This window comes from Etheostoma spectabile, unplaced genomic scaffold (genome assembly GCF_008692095.1).
Source record: "Etheostoma spectabile isolate EspeVRDwgs_2016 unplaced genomic scaffold, UIUC_Espe_1.0 scaffold340, whole genome shotgun sequence".
NCBI lineage: Eukaryota > Metazoa > Chordata > Actinopteri > Perciformes > Percidae > Etheostoma > Etheostoma spectabile.
This window is the reverse complement of record NW_022605588.1, coordinates 506,705-515,656: the sequence shown is the minus strand read 5'-3', so window position 1 is coordinate 515,656 and position 8,952 is coordinate 506,705. Positions and strand designations below refer to the sequence as shown.

The 8,952-nt window shown below is 43.8% G+C and overlaps 1 long non-coding RNA gene across 1 annotated transcript in view; it reads left to right on the top strand.

Moving 5' to 3' along the window:
- Positions 1-8,952, top strand: part of LOC116686275 (uncharacterized) — a 12,254-nt gene that overhangs the window by 3,050 nt on the left and 252 nt on the right. The window contains exons 2-3 of the long non-coding RNA XR_004331207.1: positions 515-518; positions 1,524-1,533. This is a non-coding gene — a long non-coding RNA (uncharacterized LOC116686275). The remainder of the gene's footprint in view (positions 1-514; positions 519-1,523; positions 1,534-8,952) is intronic.

The window sequence follows — 8,952 nt, the reverse complement described above, 5'->3', positions numbered from 1 at the left end:
CGGATCAGAGGACATTCAGAAACCGGATCTCACACAAGATAACCCCCAAATCCCAGAAAAAGGGATTATTTCAAAACATGGGCACTTTAAAAGCTTTTGTTATCATTAGTTTGCCTATATACTCGATGCTACTAATGGGGATACAAACCCACAGAGAAGTACCACCAAACTTTACCACCACCAAATCACCAAAGCTCTACTGAGCTCCTTCCAGCTGCAGAAGTCAGCCATTAACAAACCCACTGTACACCACCAAACACCAAACAGCGGACAGACAACGTTAGCGACTAGCTAGTGGTCATACTGTTTAGCATTTAGCAGCTAAAGAGCCTGAAATTTCCCTCAGAAGTTGGTGGTGACCAAAACAGAGGTAGGAGTGTAAATATTGGACTTGCATTCATCAGGTTTGGCAGAAACACACCTCCAAATAAATGCTAATGGAAATGTTGTGTGTTGCATGTTGGCTACAACGACTCTATGAGGCTTACCCATATGGGATGTTACTCCGACTCAGCAACGTACACAATACAGGACACAATACATGTCCTAGCTGTAAAAAAAAAAAAAGTGATATAACAATGTTTTTACAGCTTGTTGTGCTTTACCCAAGTGGGGGACAAGTAACTTATTAACGCCTTTTCCAGACCATTTTCTAAATGTATCACCACCTCCTTTTGTTCCCTTCAAAAATGAGTTATGAGCCAGTTGTCTCACCTGTGATTTATCACTGTTCTAACCAATTCTTTGCTCAGTAAAACCAAAGCAGCAGCGTTCCCTCCATCCACACAGAGTCCTATTCACTGACATTTATCAAGTATGAGAGACATCTACACACCTGGAGGGATCAGGTTAGGATTTAAGTTGGGGGATATTTCAATTAATATTTTTGAAGTGATCAAAAATAAATTTGTTACACTGCTTGCTACTGAGAGAATAATAACATTACCATACAGCATTACTAATTTTCTAGGGCGTTATGATGATCCTTGGGCTGTGGTTATTAGTTGCAAGGTCACAGACACGTGAAAGACACAGTGTCTTATCAACAACATAAGCTTATTGGGAGCAGTGGTATTAGAGAAGAAACTCCACTGACCACTGTAATGAAATGGCACGTCCAAAGCACTGATTGGTAAGGCTTTAGATAACAGTCTAATTATTTAGAGTACACAGGGTATTTCAATCCGGACAAACATGTACATAATAAGAAATGTGCAGTCTTTGGGGTTTTTCATCGTTCATTGTTAAAAATATTTTTATGGTGGAGCCTAGACACGGGTGAAGGTGAAGAGGGAACTCTGATACTCAACTCAGGTTGCCGTGGGTGACGGTGCTTGGGGGGTGCAAGGGGAGGAGGAGGGTTGCCTGTAAAGTCAGCTCATAGCAAGGAGAGAAGACATTAAATGCAGGATGTCGTGCTGTGATTGGATCATGAATTTCGTGGCCAATGCTGGTCGGTTTCCTGAAAAGTGAACGCGTCTTAACAGCCGAACAGTTTCAGGGAGAGATGGTGGGGATTGAAGTCATTTAGAAGTCTTCCTGAAGGAATTTGCGTTGAGCTTCATTACTACAATACTTATGGGCTGCCCATACTCTGAGTACAAGGCAAGCATGCAAGTGGAAAAAGAGGGTAATAACTTTGTGTTGAAGAGGGACTTAGAAATGAATTACACTAAGCTTGTTTTTTAAATCACAGAGCACATATTTAATAATGCCAGGGAACGATAGGATTACTGTCAAGGTGACACGGCAGGAACATTGAAGGAATAGTATTGGTATTACAATCAACTTGTTCATTTTATATTATTTTAAATGGCATATTTAGAAATATACTTTGGAAATAGTAATGTAATCAGTACTCATGTAGTTACACACTGTCAGATAGAGTGGTCCATTGCCCACCCTTTACTTTTTTGCGGTTACCAAGTTGAGTTGTTTTGTGTAGTTTTTGTCCATCAGTGTGCAGTGTAATTCAGGGGACATTTGGTGTCCTCGCGTTCAGGAGGAATCTGCGGACCAGAACCAGAGTTAATGAGACGGAGGCAGCTGATTGGAGGAAGAGAGGCTTTGCCCAGTCAGGCACTTAGGTAACGTTATCTTCTGCCTTGTGTTAGAGGTGGGGGCTTCACAGCTCCCAGCAACGTTACACTGGGTATATTCTCTGGCTTTTGGCCCGTTTGGAGTGAGTGCCTGAGTGGCATGCCTGTTCAAAGAACAACTCATCCGATAACCGTAAGAGTACGCCATTTCTACCTAAAGCACTTTCCAATGGGCATCTCATTAGCCCATTCAAATCCACTGATGGGGGGGCATGCCAGACCCTCGCCCCACCCGTAGTCCGCTGTTAGTACTCAGTCAGAAGAAGCGGGGAAAGAAGTATTCTGATACTTTACCGCAGTAAAAGTACTAATACCGCACTGTAAAAAGTATCATCAGGACAATGTAGTTAAAGAATTAAAAGTACTCAATGTCGAAAAATCCTCCCGTTGTAGAAAGGTTCCAACCAGCTGTGTGTTTATGGTCTCAGCATCTCAGCGCTTATATTGTTGGCTATTTTAATATCAATCAAATATCAGATTACAATCCACATGTGTTCTGTTCGCAAAAACCTTAATAAGTAAAGGAACTAGTAACTAAAGTAACTAGTAACTAAAGCTGTCAGATGAATGTAGTGAAGTAAAAAGTAGAATATTTCTCTCTACTCTCTACTTAGTTACAGTCCACCACTGGTCAGAAGTGACAGAGAGGTGACTGTGGCGGGCGACAGAAAGAAAGAGCCGTGCTCGCCAGACATTACTGGCGTCTCTCTGCTACAGGAAGTCCCAGAGGAGAGCCGGTGAAGAACAACCAATGACCGTCTAGGGAAGTAGCAAAGCCCCGCCCCTTTGGCGTACCGAGCCTCGCAGCAGCGTGCTGCGTGGGGCGCCTTTTGGGCATGGAGACGCACGCACGCATGCACGCACGCACGCACGCACGCACGCACGCACGGAGAGTCCTCAGTTCACAGTTAGATATCTAGTGTCTGCGAAAAAAAGGTTGTTGCACATTTTCGATTGTTAGTGACGTGAGCACGCATTAGCTCAGAAGGCTAACTTGGCTTGTTTACTACATTACGTGTTCCCGTAATCCCTGTCACCCTGAAAGTCCTGCCCAACCCCCTTCAGAAATCTGGCAGCTCAATAAAACATTGGTTTATACTCTATGAAAAAAACTAACTAAAAACTAGCCAAATCTGATTCGATTGACAACATTCTAAGTCGGGTGTACCAGCCCTCGTAGTTAGAGAGTGTGTGGGCTCCCTTCTTCACTCCCTTTGGACTGGAACTAGAATCCTATTCTGTACTACGCGGCTGTGAAATAACACACACCATTGTGTCCTGTAAGAACATTACAGTGTAATTAGAGAATGTAGACTATAAAATAAAACGGTCCCTTGGTCCCCCTTTTCAACAGTAAAGCATGTCAAAGTGTATTATAAAGGTTTTGTTTATAAATTTAAGTTTAAGTACCACACGTAATTTGGCTCCACTTCATGATATAATGATATAGACCTATGTAATATTTTGGGAAAGAACGTTGCTTGCTGGTACTTGCTAGTAAAAAGTACCTACAGTTTAATTAAGTCCCTAATGCTAATGTGTTCCCCCTTCTTCTCCTGTACTTCTTTACTCGTACTTGTACAAGTCTTTCCTTGGTACCACGTTTGTACACAGTATTTCCTGGAAGTTGCAGGCTGTATACCCAGTGATGTGTGACTACTTCTACTTCTCAGCCCCTTCATGTACTCCGTGCCAGTGCAGCTGCCAGTCGAGCCAGCAGAGGACGGAGGGCAGAAATGAACGGAAACGAGAGGAGGAAGGGGGTGAGATTGGCAGGCGAGTGGAAGGCCACAAAAGGTGAAGAAATATGACTAAAAGAGCCGACACAGAGGCGTGTGTGTGTGTGAGTGTGAAAGAGAAGTGGGGAAAGAATAAAGGGGGAGACCGATGAGAGACGAATGAAAGAGAGAATGAAAACAGAATAAAAATAGAGGCTGAGAGGAATCCTCATTTTTCATTTTCAGCCGGCGGACTCGATGCCTCGAGATCAGACAATCAGACCTGATGGCTTTGGGAGGCTCAGTCAGCTTAGGGTTTGGAAAATGATGGGGAGGATGATGAGGAGGGTTAGAGAATTTCAGCGAGGAAAAGAGGGAGGAGGAGGAGGAGGTAGGAAAGAGAAAAGCTATTGGAGTAAATAACAGCAACACAAAGGGACAAAGGGACTCCGAGATGGAGATTGCAGAAGAGCTGAACCGCTGGCGGAGGAAGTGGGCTGATTTTTTCGGCTGAGGGTGGTGTGTGGGTTTGGAGTGGATCGGGCGTTGTGTAGTGTCACCAAACGCCCCCCCCCCCCCCCCCCGCACTGACCCCTCCCAGGGCGCAAACAGCTGAGTCGAAGGTGAAGGGCAGCGGGGACGGATGGACAGATGGCTGGACGGAAACGATGGGATTTCTCTTCATTTTAAGAAAGCCGTCAGCGCCGGGTTTATGTGTCCTTCACCCCCGATCCCGCAGGAATAGCATTAAAACACACACCTCCCTCCCCTACTTCTCCCCCATTTTTCCCTCTCCCTCTTCATCTCTCCTTCTCTCCACCCCCTCTCTCATTAAAACTGTGCGCCTCGGCTTCTAATTAAATCCCACTTGAAAGTCTAAAAAGTCAGACTCAGATTGATTCAATTTGCATTTCTGAACAGGGAACATTGCCGAAAAGGATTAATAAATTGGTTGAAAATGCTTCTTTCTGCAACGTGCTGTTGTTGCTTGTAAGACAACACCCATCCAATACCTCTCTTTCTCACATTCTTTTGACTCTTTTCAACACTTCACACTCACTGATGTGCACGCACACATGCACACACGCATGCACACACACACACACACATACACACACACACACACACATACACGCACACACACAGCCCTAAAAGCAGTGAACCTTGTTGCCCATTCACACACATCCTGAAACGCAAACACACACACACACACACACACACACACTTCTCCATGGTCGTCAATTGAATTCACATGTTCGCCAAACACGCTGCAGTGAACATACACACCCACATCTTGCATCTGCACATACACACTTGCTTGTGCACGCTCATGCAGGCAGCGGCCCACATACACACACACACACACACACACGCCACATTCACAGACGTTAACACTGTTGGCAGACTTCCAAGCTGAATGTGATGGAAGCATACAAGGGAGGATGGTGTGTGTGTGTGTGTGTGTGTGTGTGTAAAACAAAAGAGAGAGAGAGAGAGAGAGAGAGAGAGGACGGGGTGGGAGGCAATTGCTCAAACGAGGCACGCTGGGGGATTAAAAAAAGCAATAGGAAGATTGGCATGAAGAAGCTCAGCCAAGTTGACGTGCCGCTGATGACTCACTTGGGTGATAATATATGAGGTGCGCGGCTGGCGGAGCGGAGGACTATGGAGTTAGATTCCTGCCAAAAGGTTGTACACAAAAAAATGTGTTTCACACAAATAAAAGTGTTTGTACATAAAAAAATGTGTTGCACACAAAAAAAAAGTGTTTTGCAAACTGTCTTCAAACGTACACACATAAAACTGTTTACAAACGTCCCAAACGTTGCACTCAAAATATCATTATAAATTGTCCCCGAGTACAAAACGGTTCTGCTCGCTCAAAACAGCCTCTCCTCGAGTACGAAACAATTCCACACCCTCTGTGGCAAATTTCTGCCAAAAGTCACATGATACATTGGGAGTAGTTCTGACTTTGTGACAGCAGGGGGGCTCTCAAAACAATTGAAACGCCGGTTTGGCTGAGGAAGACAGACGGCATTTCACAGCTAACACCATGAGCACCCCACAGGGAGTTTCCAAACTTTCACGGTGAAATATTAATATCTGACTTGCATAACTATGCAGATAGAGCATTTACAATTTCAGTTAAGGCACCGCTAGTCACGGCAAGGCCATGTTACTTTTCAAATCAAATATTGTTGTAGGCTTCAAGTGCCTATACAATAGACAGTTATTTTTTTGTTAAAAAACAACAACATAAAACCCGAATTATGATCTGTTAACAATGCCTTTATCTTGGTATCCACTCTGGTTCTATCTATTTAAAATACCACAATAAAGGGAGAAGCTAACCAGAGGGTCAGATATTAATATTTCACCGTGAAAGTTTGGAAACTTCCCTGTGGGTGCTCATGGTGTTAGCTGTGAAAGAGCGCTCCCTGCTGTCACAAAATCAGAACTACTCCTAATGTATCATGTGACTTTTGGCAGAAATTTGCCACAGAGGGGTGTGGAATTGTTTCGTACTCGAGGAGAGGCTGTTTTGAGCGAGCAGAGACCGTTTTGTACTCGGGGACAATTTATAAATGATATTTTGAGTGCAACGTTTGGGGACAGTTTGTAAAACAAGTTTTATGTGTGTGTAACGGTGAAGACAGTTTGCAAAACAACTTTTATTTGTGTGCAACACATTTTTTTATGTACAAACAACTTTTATTTGTGTGAAACACATTTTTTTGTGTACAACCTTTTGGCAGGAATCTAACTCCATAGAGGACGACTGGCCGCAGGTCAACGACTCTCCTCTCCCCCCCCCCCGTGGCACTGCGAGTCGGATAACTCTCCAAAACCCGAGTCCCAAGACCTCCCAGACAGTTAGTCAGACTGTTACTCCTAGCATGCCCTACGAAGTAACAGTTCATGTCAGCACACGCAGCTTTGATCTGGCTTACGCCGTAATTACAGGCTCCTGTTGTTGGCTACAGATGTAGCGTTGAAACGATTCATCGATTAGTCGATCGAATATTACCTAATTAATTAGTAATGGGCATTGTTCACAGAAATGCCGATTTTGTGCTGTTGGCACGCTATGACGTGCCGGCACCACAGAAACAATGCCGATGTCGATTAGGATCCTTCGTTGTGGTGGAGAAAACAGGACTTTCATCCAGGAGACCCTTGTCCGTGTCCCCCAGTTCCTGTCCCCCCAGTTCTTGTCCCCCAGTTCGTGTCCCCCAGTTTGTGTCCAGTGGGAACCCAAAATTCAACGTTGACGAAACGTAATTGTTACTGTTGTTCTTGGGTCAAATTTCACTCATTTCTAAAAAGTTGCTGACAATTTTGAAAGAAATTTGGATTTATTTCAACCAAATTTTCAAAAGAAATAATGTGGATGGCTCCCTACAACGCTCTTCACAAGTTGTATTCTGTGTCACAGCATTTGAATTTTTTTTATATAATAAAGAGTGTCAGGAAAGGGAACGGGAAGGGACATCAGGGGGAAAACCAGAAAACCTTTTTATATTTAAAACATCATCCAGTTTCACCAAAATCAATGACTTGTTTCCGTAAAGCATGAAGCATTTCTCAAGGGGGGTCCGACCCGCTCACCAAAGTTACGTAGTACCACACGAGGCGTAGAGTGGGAATGACATTTCCAAGCCCGGGTAGCATCAAAATGATTGTGAAGCGGTTATTTTAGGTAAAATAGTTTGAATCTTCAGGAGGTTGTGGTGATTTCATGCAGTTCTGTGAGATTTGACTGCTTATACAGAAAACATGACTGAGAAAGCCAAGTCTTCCAAGCCTTGGATGTCTCCAGATGCTGAAGCGATGTGTGTGTATAGGACTTTAGTGAGCCTGGATGCCACAGCAGAAGTGTAAGGAATGGAATTAATTGCAGTTTTATGTGCTCTAATAGCACATATGAGCTCAAAACATAGCAGGATTGAGCTAATTTTATACGTTAGTACCAAGCGTTACTTCCAAGGCAGAAAAACACATTAGCTGTCACCTATAGCTCTGTCCTGCTTTTTTAAATTTGATTTGGGCAAGTTTCCACCCGAGCAACCCCACCTAACATTAGTGAAAAAAGTGATACGTTTTGCATTTCTCTTGTATTTTCTTTTCTCCGAGCATTTTTCCTTGGATTAGGATGGCACCACGCCGTGGTCCTGCTGCACCACACCCTGCTGCGTCCAGCTATGCCCTGCTGTGTCCTGCTGCGTCCAACTATGCCCTGCTGTGTCCCGCTACGTCCAGCTATGCCCTGCTGTGTCCCGCTACGTCCAGCTATGCCCTGCAGTGTCCTGCTACGTCCAGCTATGCCCTGCAGTGTCCCCGCTATCCCGCTATCCCTGCTACGTCCAGCTATGCCCTGCTGTGTCCTGCTACGTCCAGCCATGCTCTAGTGTGCCACGCTACACCCTGTAACACCCTGCAGCGTCCTGCTATGACATGAACTACAACTACTAATATAATTTTTAGTCATTGTTCCATTATATTTTATTGTGACCGTTATTGCCACTGTTCATCACCCCCCCCAACTGGCACCATCAGACTCGCTGGTTGGGGCTTTATAAATTGTGTGTGGTGTGGTCTAGACCTACTCTATCTGTAAAGTGTCTCGAGATAACTGTTGTTATACTATACATAAAATTGAAGTGAATTGTAATGTTTGAAGGAAAAATGTTAAGCAAGCAGATAATTGATTAATATAGAAAATAGTCAAGGGTTAGCTCAATAATCAAAAACAGACCTTAGTTGCAGCTATGTGCAAAAACAAATGACACAGGAGGCAGGGCCATAAAGCGTGTCTGGGATTTTTTAACGTTCACATTCTCCAATGTCACACATGATCATTATTAAAGGCGGATCTGAGATTCGTTAGACTACAGACCTTTGAATTTAATTTGTAGCAGACAAAACATAAAATATCTAATTTAGGGAGATACTAATATTTCCCCACACAGAAACATATCCTGGTATTGTGAAGGTTTTGGAACAGTAGCTATGGAGAGCTAATGTACAGACAATATTTTTGAAGAGTCAATTGAATGAATAGATGAAGATGATAAAGAAGAAAATAATCAGAAAATGCCAGAGAGTCTTTCTGGTGGCAACTCCCTCCCCTG